The sequence below is a fragment of the Tribolium castaneum genome, chromosome 10 (assembly GCF_031307605.1).
Source record: "Tribolium castaneum strain GA2 chromosome 10, icTriCast1.1, whole genome shotgun sequence".
Lineage (NCBI taxonomy): Eukaryota > Metazoa > Arthropoda > Insecta > Coleoptera > Tenebrionidae > Tribolium > Tribolium castaneum.
The window spans coordinates 10769860-10785267 of NC_087403.1; positions in this window are offsets into that span (position 1 = coordinate 10769860).

Below are 15408 nucleotides of genomic sequence, written 5' to 3' on the forward strand. Positions count from 1 at the left end.
ACTCTATAACTCGCTTATGGTTGGTCGTACAAAAAAAATGCAAATAACTATTTTGTAGGAAATTTTATCAGCTTTAATTTTGAAAGAAAGATAAAAATTGATAGGAGTAACTGTTTTCGAGATATAAGCAAAAAACCAATTAAAAAACTGTGACTGTTACTGAACAAAAATGTAATTCGGTTTTCAATGTTTGAGACGAAGACGAAACTGCAGCATTTAAAAACGACTCTGAAGACTTCAGTGACTTTTATGTCACTTCCTTTTTCTTCTAATAAAGTATTGGACCCAATAAATTAAGTGTATTTTAAATCACAAGACATTTTCTGTTAAAGCACTTTTTTTTTAAATATTAATTATTTTCAATCATATATCTCGCTTATGGTTAGTCCTACATGAAAAATGCAAATAACTATTTTGTAGGAAATTTTATCAGCTTGAATTTTAGTAAAAAGATAAATATTGATAGGAGTAACTGTTTTCGAGATATAAGCAAGAAACCAAAACACTGTTACCTTAATTAAGCGTTTGCATATAAGCAAATTTAGAACTATTAGTATTATTATTATTAATGTTATTGTTATTAATATGACAACTAAAGACAACTCTGAAACCTTTAGTGACTTTTATGTCTTTTCGTTTTTTCTCTACCAAAGTGTTAGACACAGTAAAATTAGTTTAATTTCAGTTTTTCAAACATATTATTTTAAAGCAAATTTTTGTTAAATATTATTTATATCCAACTCTATAACTCGCTTATGGTTGGTCCTACAAGAAAAATGCAAATAACTATTTTGTAGAATATTTTATCAGCTTTGATTTTGAAAGAAAGACAAAAATTTATAGAAGTAACTGTTTTCGAGATATAAGCAAGAAACCAAAAAACTGTTACCTTAATAAAGCGCTTGCATATAAGCAGATTTAGTACTATTAGTATTATTATTATTAATGTTATTGTTATTAATATGACGACTAAAAACGATTCTGAAGACTTTGGTGACTTTTATGTCTTTTTCTTTTTTCTCTACTAAAGTGTTAGACACAATTAATTTAGTTTAATTTCAGTATTTCAAACATTTTATTTTTAAGCAAGTTTTTGTTAAATATTATTTATATCCAACTTTATAACTCGCTTATGGTTGGTCCTACAAGAAAAATGCAAATAACTATTTTGTAGGAAATGTTATCAGCTTTAATTTTGAAAGAAAGATAAAAATTGATAGGAGTAACTGTTTTCGAGATATAAGCAAAAAACCAAAGTAAAAACTGTTACCGTTTCAGAACAAAAATATAATTCAGTTTTCAATGTTTGAGACGAAGACGAAACTGCAGCATTTAAAAACGACTCTGAAGACTTCAGTGACTTTTATGTCACTTCCTTTTTCTTCTAATAAAGTATTGGACCCAATAAATTAAGTGTATTTTAAATCACAAGACATTTTCTGTTAAAGCACTTTTTTTTTAAATATTAATTATTTTCAATCATATATCTCGCTTATGGTTAGTCCTACATGAAAAATGCAAATAACTATTTTATAGGAAATTTTATCAGCTTAAATTTTAGTAAAAAGATAAAAATTGATAGGAGTAACTGTTTTCGAGATATAAGCAAGAAACCAAAACACTGTTACCTTAATTAAGCGTTTGCATATAAGCAAATTTAGTACTATTAGTATTATTATTATTAATGTTATTGTTATTAATATGACAACTAAAGACAACTCTGAAACCTTTAGTGACTTTTATGTCTTTTCCTTTTTCCTCTACTAAAGTGTTAGACACAATTAAATTAGTTTAATTACAGTTTTTCAAACATTTTATTTTAAAGCAAATTTTTGTTAAAAATTATTTATATCCAACTCTATAACTCGCTTATGGTTGGTCCTACAAGAAAAATGCAAATAACTATTTTGTAGGAAATTTTATCAGCTTTAATTTTGAAAAAAAGACAAAAATTCATAGGAGTAACTGTTTTCGAGATATAAGCAAGAAACCAAAAAACTGTTACCTTAATAAAGCGCTTGCATATAAGCAGATTTAGTACTATTAGTATTATTATTATTAATGTTATTGTTATTAATATGACGACTAAAAACGATTTTGAAGACTTTGGTGACTTTTATGTCTTTTTCTTTTTTCTCTACTAAAGTGTTAGACACAATTAATTTAGTTTAATTTCAGTATTTCAAACATTTTATTTTTAAGCAAGTTTTTGTTAAATATTATTTATATCCAACTTTATAACTCGCTTATGGTTGGTCCTACAAGAAAAATGCAAATAACTATTTTGTAGGAAATGTTATCAGCTTTAATTTTGAAAGAAAGATAAAAATTGATAGGAGTAACTGTTTTCGAGATATAAGCAAAAAACCAATGTAAAAACTGTTACCGTTTCAGAACAAAAATGTAATTCAGTTTTCAATGTTTGAGACGAAGACGAAAATGCAGCATTTAAAATCGACTCTGAAGACTTCAGTGACTTATATGTCACCCCCTTTTTTTCTAATAAAGTATTGGACCTAATAAATTAAGTGTATTTTAAATCACAAGACATTTTCTGTTAAAGCACTTCTTTTTTAAATATTAATTATTTTCAATCTTATATCTCGCTTATGGTTAGTCCTACATAAAAAATGCAAATAATTATTTTGTAGGAAATTTTATCAGCTTGAATTTTAGTAAAAAGATAAAAGTTGATAGGAGTAACTGTTTTCGAGATATGAGCAAGAAACCAAAACACTGTTACCTTAATTAAGCGTTTGCATATTAGCAAATTTAGTACTATTAGTATTATTATTATTAATGTTATTGTTATTAATATGACGATTAAAGACAACTTTGAAACCTTTAGTGACTTTTATGTCTTCTTCTTTTTCCTCTACTAAAGTGTTAGACACAATTAAATTAGTTTAATTTCAGTTTTTCAAACATTTTATTTTAAAGCAAATTTTTGTTAAATATTATTTATATCCAACTCTATAACTCGCTTATGGTTGGTCGTACAAGAAAAATGCAAATAACTATTTTGTAGGAAATTTTATCAGCTTTAATTTTGAAAGAAAGGTAAAAATTGATAGGAGTAACTGTTTTCGAGATATAAGCAAAAAACGAATAAGAAAACTGTGACTGTTACTGAACAAAAATGTAATTCGGTTTTCAATGTTTGAGACGAAGACGAAACTGCAGCATTTAAAAACGACTCTGAAGACTTCAGTGACTTTTATGTTACTTCCTTTTTCTTCTAATAAAGTATTGGACCCAATAAATTAAGTGTATTTTAAATCACAAGACATTTTTTGTTAAAGCACTTTTTTTTTAAATATTAATTATTTTCAATCATATATCTCGCTTATGGTTAGTCCTACATGAAAAATGCAAATAACTATTTTGTAGGAAATTTTATCAGCTTGAATTTTAGTAAAAAGATAAAAATTGATAGGAGTAACTGTTTTCGAGATATAAGCAAGAAACCAAAACACTGTTACCTTAATTAAGCGTTTGCATATAAGCAAATTTAGAACTATTAGTATTATTATTATTAATGTTATTGTTATTAATATGACAACTAAAGACAACTCTGAAACCTTTAGTGACTTTTATGTCTTTTCGTTTTTTCTCTACTAAAGTGTTAGACACAGTAAAATTAGTTTAATTTCAGTTTTTCAAACATTTTATTTTAAAGCAAATTTTTGTTAAATATTATTTATATCCAACTCTATAACTCGCTTATGGTTGGTCCTACAAGAAAAATGCAAATAACTATTTTGTAGAATATTTTATCAGCTTTGATTTTGAAAGAAAGACAAAAATTCATAGGAGTAACTATTTTCGAGATATAAGCAAGAAACCAAAAAACTGTTACCTTAATAAAGCGCTTGCATATAAGCAGATTTAGTACTATTAGTATTATTATTATTAATGTTATTGTTATTAATATAACGACTAAAGACGACTCTGAAACATTTAGTGACTTTTATGTCTTTTCCTTTTTCCTCTACTAAAGTGTTAGACACAATTAATTTAGTTTAATTCCGGTTTTTCAAGCATTTTATTTTAAAGCAAATTTTTGTTAAATATTATTTATATCCAACTCTATAACTCGCTTATGGTTGGTCCTACAAGAAAAATGCAAACAACTATTTTGTAGAAAGCTTTATCAGCTTCAATTTTAAAAAAAAGATAAAAATTGATAGGAGTAACAGTTTTCGAGATATAAGCAAAAAACCAATAAGAAAACTGTAACTGTTACTGAACAAAAATGTAATTCGGTTTTCAATGTTTGAGACGAAGACGAAACTGCAGCATTTAAAAACGACTCTGAAGACTTCAGTGACTTTTATGTTACTTCCTTTTTCTTCTAATAAAGTATTGGACCCAATAAATTAAGTGTATTTTAAATCACAAGACATTTTCTGTTAAAGCACTTCTTTTTTAAATATTAATTATTTTCAATCTTATATCTCGCTTATGGTTAGTCCAACATAAAAAATGCAAATAATTATTTTGTAGGAAATTTTATCAGCTTGAATTTTAGTAAAAAGATAAAAATTGATAGGAGTAACTGTTTTCGAGATATAAGCAAGAAACCAAAAAACTGTTACCTTAATAAAGCGCTTGCATATAAGCAGATTTAGTACTATTAGTATTATTATTAATAATGTTATTGTTATTAATATGACGATTAAAAACGATTCTGAAGACTTTGGTGACTTTTATGTCTTTTTCTTTTTTCTCTACTAAAGTGTTAGACTCAATTAATTTAGTTTAATTTCGGTTTTTCAAACATTTTATTTAAAGCAAATTTTTGTTAAATATTATTTATATCCAACTCTATAACTCGCTTATGGTTGGTCCTACAAGAAAAATGCAAACAACTATTTTGTAGAAAGCTTTATCAGCTTTAATTTTAAAAAAAAGATAAAAATTGATAGGAGTAACTGTTTTCGAGATATAAGCAAAAAACCAATAAGAAAACTGTAACAGTTACTGAACAAAAATGTAATTCAGTTTTCAATGTTTGAGACGAAGACGAAAATGCAGCATTTACAAACGACTCTAAAGACTTCAGTGACCTTTCTGTCACCTCTTTTTTCTTCTAATAAAGTATTGGACCCAATAAATTAAGTGTATTTTAAATCACAAGACATTTTCTGTTGAAGCACTTTTTTTTAAATTTTAATTATTTTCAAACTTATATCTCGCTTATGGTTAGTCCTACATTAAAAATGCAATTAACTATTTTGTAGGAAATTTTATCAGCTTTAATTTTAGTAAAAAGATAAAAATTGATAGGAGTAACTGTTTTCGAGATATAAGCAAGAAACCAAAACACTGTTACCTTAATTAAGCGTTTGCATATAAGCAAATTTAGTACTATTAGTATTATTATTATTAATGTTATTGTTATTAATATTACGATTAAAGACAACTTTGAAACCTTTAGTGACTTTTATGTCTTCTTCTTTTTTCTCTACTAAAGTGTTAGACACAATTAAATTAGTTTAATTTCAGCTTTTCAAACATTTTATTTTAAAGCAAATTTTTGTTAAATATTATTTATATCCAACTCTATAACTCGCTTATGGTTGGTCCTACAAGAAAAATGCAAATAACTATTTTGTAGGAAATTTTATCAGCTTTAATTTTGAAAAAAAGATAAAAATTGATAGGAGTAACTGTTTTCGAGATATAAGCAAAAAACCAATAAGAAAACTGTGACTGTTACTGAACAAAAATGTAATTCGGTTTTCAATGTTTGAGACGAAGACGAAACTGCAGCATTTAAAAACGACTCTGAAGACTTCAGTGACTTTTATGTCACTTCCTTTTTTTTCTAATAAAGTATTGGACCCAATAAATTAAGTGTATTTTAAATCACAAGACATTTTCTGTTAAAGCACTTTTTTTTTAAATATTAATTATTTTCAATCATATATCTCGCTTATGGTTAGTCCTACATGAAAAATGCAAATAACTATTTTGTAGGAAATTTTATCAGCTTGAATTTTAGTAAAAAGATAAAAATTGATTGGAGTAACTGTTTTCGAGATATAAGCAAGAAACCAAAACACTGTTACCTTAATTAAGCGTTTGCATATAAGCAAATTTAGTACTATTAGTATTATTATTATTAATGTTATTGTTATTAATATGACAACTAAAGACAACTCTGAAACCTTTAGTGACTTTTATGTCTTTTCCTTTTTTCTCTACTAAAGTGTTAGACACAGTTAAATTAGTTTAATTTCAGTTTTTCAAACATTTTATTTTAAAGCAAATTTTTGTTAAATATTATTTATATCCAACTCTATAACTCGCTTATGGTTGGTCCTACAAGAAAAATGCAAATAACTATTTTGTAGAATATTTTATCAGCTTTAATTTTGAAAGAAAGACAAAAATTCATAGGAGTAACTGTTTTCGAGATATAAGCAAGAAACCAAAAAACTGTTACCTTAATAAAGCGCTTGCATATAAGCAGATTTAGTACTATTAGTATTATTATTATTAATGTTATTGTTATTAATATGACGACTAAAAACGATTCTGAAGACTTTGGTGACTTTTATGTCTTTTTCTTTTTTCTCTACTAAAGTGTTAGACACAATTAATTTAGTTTAATTTCAGTATTTCAAACATTTTATTTTTAAGCAAGTTTTTGTTAAATATTATTTATATCCAACTTTATAACTCGCTTATGGTTGGTCCTACAAGAAAAATGCAAATAACTATTTTGTAGGAAATGTTATCAGCTTTAATTTTGAAAGAAAGATAAAAATTGATAGGAGTAACTGTTTTCGAGATATAAGCAAAAAACCAAAGTAAAAACTGTTACCGTTTCAGAACAAAAATGTAATTCAGTTTTCAATGTTTGAGACGAAGACGAAAATGCAGCATTTAAAATCGACTCTGAAGACTTCAGTGACTTATATGTCACCCCCTTTTTTTTTAATAAAGTATTGGACCTAATAAATTAAGTGTATTTTATATCACAAGACATTTTCTGTTAAAGCACTTCTTTTTTAAATATTAATTATTTTCAATCTTATATCTCGCTTATGGTTAGTCCTACACAAAAAATGCAAATAACTATTTTGTAGGAAATTTTATCAGCTTGAATTTTAGTAAAAAGATAAAAATTGATAGGAGTAACTGTTTTCGAGATATGAGCAAGAAACCAAAACACTGTTACCTTAATTAAGCGTTTGCATATAAGCAAATTTAGTACTATTAGTATTATTATTATTAATGTTATTGTTATTAATATGACGATTAAAGACAACTTTGAAACCTTTAGTGACTTTTATGTCTTCTTCTTTTTCCTCTACTAAAGTGTTAGACACAATTAAATTAGTTTAATTTCAGTTTTTCAAACATTTTATTTTAAAGCAAATTTTTGTTAAATATTATTTATATCCAACTCTATAACTCGCTTATGGTTGGTCCTACAAAAAAAATGCAAATAACTATTTTGTAGGAAATTTTATCAGCTTTAATTTTAAAAGAAAGATAAAAATTGATAGGAGTAACTGTTTTCGAGATATAAGCAAAAAACCAATAAGAAAACTGTGACTGTTACTGAACAAAAATGTAATCCGGTTTTCAATGTTTGAGACGAAGACGAAACTGCAGCATTTAAAAACGACTCAGAAGACTTCAGTGACTTTTATGTCACTTCCTTTTTGTTCTAATAAAGTATTGGACCCAATAAATTAAGTGTATTTTAAATCACAAGACATTTTCTGTTAAAGCACTTTTTTTTTAAATATTAATTATTTTCAATCATATATCTCGCTTATGGTTAGTCCTACATGAAAAATGCAAATAACTATTTTGTAGGAAATTTTATCAGCTTGAATTTTAGTAAAAAGATAAAAATTGATAGGAGTAACTGTTTTCGAGATATAAGCAAGAAACCAAAACACTGTTACCTTAATTAAGCGTTTGCATATAAGCAAATTTAGTACTATTAGTATTATTATTATTAATGTTATTGTTATTAATATGACAACTAAAGACAACTCTGAAACCTTTAGTGACTTTTATGTCTTTTCCTTTTTTCTCTACTAAAGTGTTAGACACAGTTAAATTAGTTTAATTTCAGTTTTTCAAACATTTTATTTTAAAGCAAATTTTTGTTAAATATTATTTATATCCAACTCTATAACTCGCTTATGGTTGATCCTACAAGAAAAATGCAAATAACTATTTTGTAGAATATTTTATCAGCTTTAATTTTGAAAGAAAGACAAAAATTCATAGGAGTAACTGTTTTCGAGATATAAGCAAGAAACCAAAAAACTGTTACCTTAATAAAGCGCTTGCATATAAGCAGATTTAGTACTATTAGTATTATTATTATTAATGTTATTGTTATTAATATGACGACTAAAAACGATTCTGAAGACTTTGGTGACTTTTATGTCTTTTTCTTTTTTCTCTACTAAAGTGTTAGACACAATTAATTTAGTTTAATTTCAGTATTTCAAACATTTTATTTTTAAGCAAGTTTTTGTTAAATATTATTTATATCCAACTTTATAACTCGCTTATGGTTGGTCCTACAAGAAAAATGCAAATAACTATTTTGTAGGAAATGTTATCAGCTTTAATTTTGAAAGAAAGATAAAAATTGATAGGAGTAACTGTTTTCGAGATATAAGCAAAAAACCAAAGTAAAAACTGTTACCGTTTCAGAACAAAAATGTAATTCAGTTTTCAATGTTTGAGACGAAGACGAAAATGCAGCATTTAAAATCGACTCTGAAGACTTCAGTGACTTATATGTCACCCCCTTTCTTTTTTTAATAAAGTATTGGACCTAATAAATTAAGTGTATTTTAAATCACAAGACATTTTCTGTTAAAGCACTTTTTTTTTAAATATTAATTATTTTCAATCATATATCTCGCTTATGGTTAGTCCTACATGAAAAATGCAAATAACTATTTTGTAGGAAATTTTATCAGCTTGAATTTTAGTAAAAAGATAAAAATTGATAGGAGTAACTGTTTTCGAGATATAAGCAAGAAACCAAAACACTGTTACCTTAATTAAGCGTTTGCATATAAGCAAATTTAGTACTATTAGTATTATTATTATTAATGTTATTGTTATTAATATGACAACTAAAGACAACTCTGAAACCTTTAGTGACTTTTATGTCTTTTCCTTTTTTCTCTACTAAAGTGTTAGACACAGTTAAATTAGTTTAATTTCAGTTTTTCAAACATTTTATTTTAAAGCAAATTTTTGTTAAATATTATTTATTTCCAACTCTATAACTCGCTTATGGTTGATCCTACAAGAAAAATGCAAATAACTATTTTGTAGAATATTTTATCAGCTTTAATTTTGAAAGAAAGACAAAAATTCATAGGAGTAACTGTTTTCGAGATATAAGCAAGAAACCAAAAAACTGTTACCTTAATAAAGCGCTTGCATATAAGCAGATTTAGTACTATTAGTATTATTATTATTAATGTTATTGTTATTAATATGACGACTAAAAACGATTCTGAAGACTTTGGTGACTTTTATGTCTTTTTCTTTTTTCTCTACTAAAGTGTTAGACACAATTAATTTAGTTTAATTTCAGTATTTCAAACATTTTATTTTTAAGCAAGTTTTTGTTAAATATTATTTATATCCAACTTTATAACTCGCTTATGGTTGGTCCTACAAGAAAAATGCAAATAACTATTTTGTAGGAAATGTTATCAGCTTTAATTTTGAAAAAAAGATAAAAATTGATAGGAGTAACTGTTTTCGAGATATAAGCAAAAAACCAAAGTAAAAACTGTTACCGTTTCAGAACAAAAATGTAATTCAGTTTTCAATGTTTGAGACGAAGACGAAAATGCAGCATTTAAAATCGACTCTGAAGACTTCAGTGACTTATATGTCACCCCCTTTTTTTTTTAATAAAGTATTGGACCTAATAAATTAAGTGTATTTTAAATCACAAGACATTTTCTGTTAAAGCACTTTTTTTTTAAATATTAATTATTTTCAATCATATATCTCGCTTATGGTTAGTCCTACATGAAAAATGCAAATAACTATTTGGTAGGAAATTTTATCAGCTTGAATTTTAGTAAAAAGATAAAAATTGATAGGAGTAACTGTTTTCGAGATATAAGCAAGAAACCAAAACACTGTTACCTTAATTAAGCGTTTGCATATAAGCAAATTTAGTACTATTAGTATTATTATTATTAATGTTATTGTTATTAATATGACAACTAAAGACAACTCTGAAACCTTTAGTGACTTTTATGTCTTTTCCTTTTTTCTCTACTAAAGTGTTAGACACAGTTAAATTAGTTAAATTTCAGTTTTTCAAACATTTTATTTTAAAGCAAATTTTTGTTAAATATTATTTATATCCAACTCTATAACTCGCTTATGGTTGGTCCTACAAGAAAAATGCAAATAACTATTTTGTAGAATATTTTATCAGCTTTAATTTTGAAAGAAAAACAAAAATTCATAGGAGTAACTGTTTTCGAGATATAAGCAAGAAACCAAAAAACTGTTATCTTAATAAAGCGCTTGCATATAAGCAGATTTAGTACTATTAGTATTATTATTATTAATGTTATTGTTATTAATATGACGACTAAAAACGATTCTGAAGACTTTGGTGACTTTTATGTCTTTTTCTTTTTTTCTCTACTAAAGTGTTAGACACAATTAATTTAGTTTAATTTCAGTATTTCAAACATTTTATTTTTAAGCAAGTTTTTGTTAAATATTATTTATATCCAACTTTATAACTCGCTTATGGTTGGTCCTACAAGAAAAATGCAAATAACTATTTTGTAGGAAATGTTATCAGCTTTAATTTTGAAAGAAAGATAAAAATTGATAGGAGTAACTGTTTTCGAGATATAAGCAAAAAACCAAAGTAAAAACTGTTACCGTTTCAGAACAAAAATGTAATTCAGTTTTCAATGTTTGAGACGAAGACGAAAATGCAGCATTTAAAATCGACTCTGAAGACTTCAGTGACTTATATGTCACCCCCTTTTTTTTTTAATAAAGTATTGGACCTAATAAATTAAGTGTATTTTAAATCACAAGACATTTTCTGTTAAAGCACTTTTTTTTTAAATATTAATTATTTTCAATCATATATCTCGCTTATGGTTAGTCCTACATGAAAAATGCAAATAACTATTTTGTAGGAAATTTTATCAGCTTTAATTTTGACAGAAAGATAAAAATTGATAGGAGTAACTGTTTTCGAGATATAAGCAAAAAACCAATAAGAAAACTGTGACTGTTACTGAACAAAAATGTAATTCAGTTTTCAATGTTTGAGACGAAGACGAAACTGCAGCATTTAAAAACGACTCTGAAGACTTCAGTGACTTTTATGTCACTTCCTTTTTCTTCTAATAAAGTATTGGACCCAATAAATTAAGTGTATTTTAAATCACAAGACATTTTCTGTTAAAGCACTTTTTTTTTAAATATTAATTATTTTCAATCATATATCTCGCTTATGGTTAGTCCTACATGAAAAATGCAAATAACTATTTTGTAGGAAATTTTATCAGCTTGAATTTTAGTAAAAAGATAAAAATTGATAGGAGTAACTGTTTTCGAGACATAAGCAAGAAACCAAAACACTGTTACCTTAATTAAGCGTTTGCATATAAGCAAATTTAGTACTATTAGTATTATTATTATTAATGTTATTGTTATTAATATGACAACTAAAGACAACTCTGAAACCTTTAGTGACTTTTATGTCTTTTTCTTTTTCCTCTACTAAAGTATTAGACTCAATTAATTTAGTTTAATTTCGGTTTTTCAAACATTTTATTTTAAAGCAAATTTTTGTTAAATATTATTTATATCCCACTCTATAACTCGCTTATGGTTGGTCCTACAAAAAAATGCAAATAACTATTTTGTAGGAAATTTTATTAGCTTTAATTTTGAAAAAAAGGTAAAAATTGATAGGAGTAACTGTTTTCGAGATATAAGCAAGAAACCAAAAAAATGTTACGTTAATTAAGCGTTTGCATATAAGCAAATTTAGTACTATTAGTATTATTATTATTAATGTTATTGTTATTAATATGACGACTAAAGACGACTCTGAAACATTTAGTGACTTTTATGTCTTCTCCTTTTTCCTCTACTAAAGTGTTAGACACAATTAATTTAGTTTAATTCCGGTTTTTCAAGCATTTTATTTTAAAGCAAATTTTTGTTAAATATTATTTGTATCCAACTCTATAACTCGTTTATGTTTGGTCCTACAAGAAAAATGTAAATAACTATTTTGTTGGAAATTTTATCAGCTTTAATTTTGAAAGAAAGATAAAATTTGATAGGAGTAACTGTTTTCGAGATATAAGCAAAAAACCAATACGAAAACTGTAACTGTTACTGAAGAAAAATGTAATTCAGTTTTCAATGTTTGAGACGAAGTCAAAAATGCAGCATTTAAAAACGACTCTGAAGACTTCAGTGACTTTTATGTCACCTCCTTTTTCTTCTAATAAAGTATTGGACCCAACAAATTAAGTGTATTTTAAATCACAAGACATTTTCTGTTAAAACACTTTTTTTTAATTAATAATTATTTTCAAACTTATATCTCGCTTATGGTTAGTTCTACATGAAAAATGCAAATAACTATTTTGTAGGAAATTTTATCACCTTTAATTTTGGTGAAAAAGTAAAAATTGATAGGAGTAACTGTTTTCGAGATATAGGCAAAAAACAAAAAAACTGTTACCTTAATTAAGCGCTTGCATATAAGCAAATTTAGTACTACTAGTATTGTTATTATAAATGTTATTGTTATTAATATGACGACTAAAGACAACTTTAAGACTTTAGTGACTTTTATGTCTCCTCCTTTTTCCTCTACTAAAGTGTTAGACACAATTAATTTAGTTTAATTTCGGTTTTTCAAACATTTTATATATTTATATAATATAATATAATAATTTATATTATGTAATAAACATATTATTATTATTGTTATTATTATTATTATTATTATTATTATTATTATTATTATTATTATTATTATTATTATTATTATTATTAAAAACTTATATTAAACAGACAGAAAACGTCGTATTCTGACACAACTTAAAACACAGATCACACATGATCTTTTGCATAGAAATGAGAAAACGCTCATATAACACAAAATAAGCTTCATTTTGGCTTAGAAAACTAAGCTTACTTTTACTACTACTATTATTTTTATTTTTATTATTATTATTATTATTACTATTATTTTTATTATTATTATTACTATTATTATTATTATTATTATTATTATTATTATTATTATTATTATTATTATTATTATTATTATTATTATTATTATTATTATTATTATTATTATTATTAATATTATTATTATTAAAGACCGATTATAACTTTTGTATAGTAAATGTTTTTATACCAGTTTTAAAATGAGTTATTAATTTTAGACAATTTCTTGCCTAAAAACACAGATCACAGATGATCTCTTGCATAGAAATGAGAAAACGCTCAGATAACACAAAATAAGCATCATTTTTGCTTAGAAAATCTAAGCTTTAATTTAGAAAGAAATTTATTATTATAAGTATTATTATCATTATTATTATTATTATTATTATTATTATTATTATTATTATTGTTTCTTTTATTACTATTATTATTATTATTATTATTATTATTAACTTTTGTATAGTAAATGTTTTTATACCAGTTTTAAAATGAGTTATTAATTTTATTCAATTTCTTGCCTAAAAACACAGATCACAGATGATCTCTTGCATAGAAATGAGAAAACGCTCATATAACACACAAAATAAGCATCATTTTTGCTTAGAAAAACTAAGCTTTAATTTAGAAAGAAATTCATTATTATAAGTATTATTATCATTATTATTATTATTATTATTATTTCTTTTATTACTATTATTATTATTATTATTATTATTATTATTACTATTATTATTATTATTATTATTACTATTATTATTATTATTATTATTATTATTATTATTAACTTTTGTATAGTAAATGTTTTTATACCAGTTTTAAAATGAGTTATTAATTTTAGACAATTTCTTGCCTAAAAATACAGATCACAGATGATTTCTTGCATAGAAATGAGAAAGCGCTCATATAACACACAAAATAAGCTTCATTTTTGCTTAGAAAACTAAGCTTACTTTTATTTCTATTATTATTTTTATTATTATTATTATTATTATTATTATTATTATTATTATTATTATTATTATTATTATTATTATTATTATTATTATTATTATTGTTATTATTATTATTATTATTATTATTGTTATTATTATTATTATTATTAAAAACTTATATTAAACAGACAGAAAACGTCGTATTCTGACACAAAAAAACGAATTACGTTATAGACTTGACGAGAAAGGCGTATCTCGGACTCTTATAGGACTCTTATAGGGTCAAAAATTATCAGTTTGGATTAAAACAAATTATTTTTGTTGACTCTCAGTCTGAATTGTTCATCAGTTCAAACAAAAACGGCTTACTTTAGACGATCTTTTGCTTTGAACAAGAAAACTTACATCGAACAGACTAAAAACGTATTAATCTGGCATAAAAGAGCAATTTATGTATCACTTTGGATAAAGGCAGCTAATCCTATTCGTTTCATTGCTTAAAATAGACAAAATTGTTAATAAATCTAACAAAAACGCTGTATTCTAGCACAAAATACTAATTACATTATAGTTTCGACGAGAATAGCTTATTTGGAATGATTCTATGCTTCCAAACGAGTAAATTTTTAATAAACAGATGCCAAACATCATGTTTTGTCCTATAAAGACATTTTATATTGCAGTTTGTATTAAAACAAAATATTTTCGTTGATTCTTTGTTAGAAGCAGCAAACCTAACATTAAAGAATCTGAAAACTTTGTATTCGGACACAAACCACCGAATTTTGTTTCAGTTTAGACAAAAACGGTTGATTTTCGACAATATTTTGCTTTGAACAAGAAAGCTTATATCAAACTGACTAAAAACGTCTTATTTTAGCACAAAATAAAAGATTTGCGTTATAGTCTTAAAGCTGATTCATGCCACAGTTTGGATAAAAACCAATTATTTTTGTTAATTCATTGTTACAAACAAGAAACCTTACATCAAAGAAACTGAAAACCCCTTATTTAGGCACAGAAATTCGAATTACGTTTCAGTCTGGACAAAAACTGCTTATTTTAGACGATCCTTTGTTTTGAACACGAAAACTTACATTAAAAAGATTAAAAACGTCTTATTCTGGCTGAAAACTGCAAATTATATATTACTCTAGATAAAAGCAATTTATCCTGATTACTCCTTTACTTAGAATAGAGTAAACTTGTATAAAACTTAATGAAAACT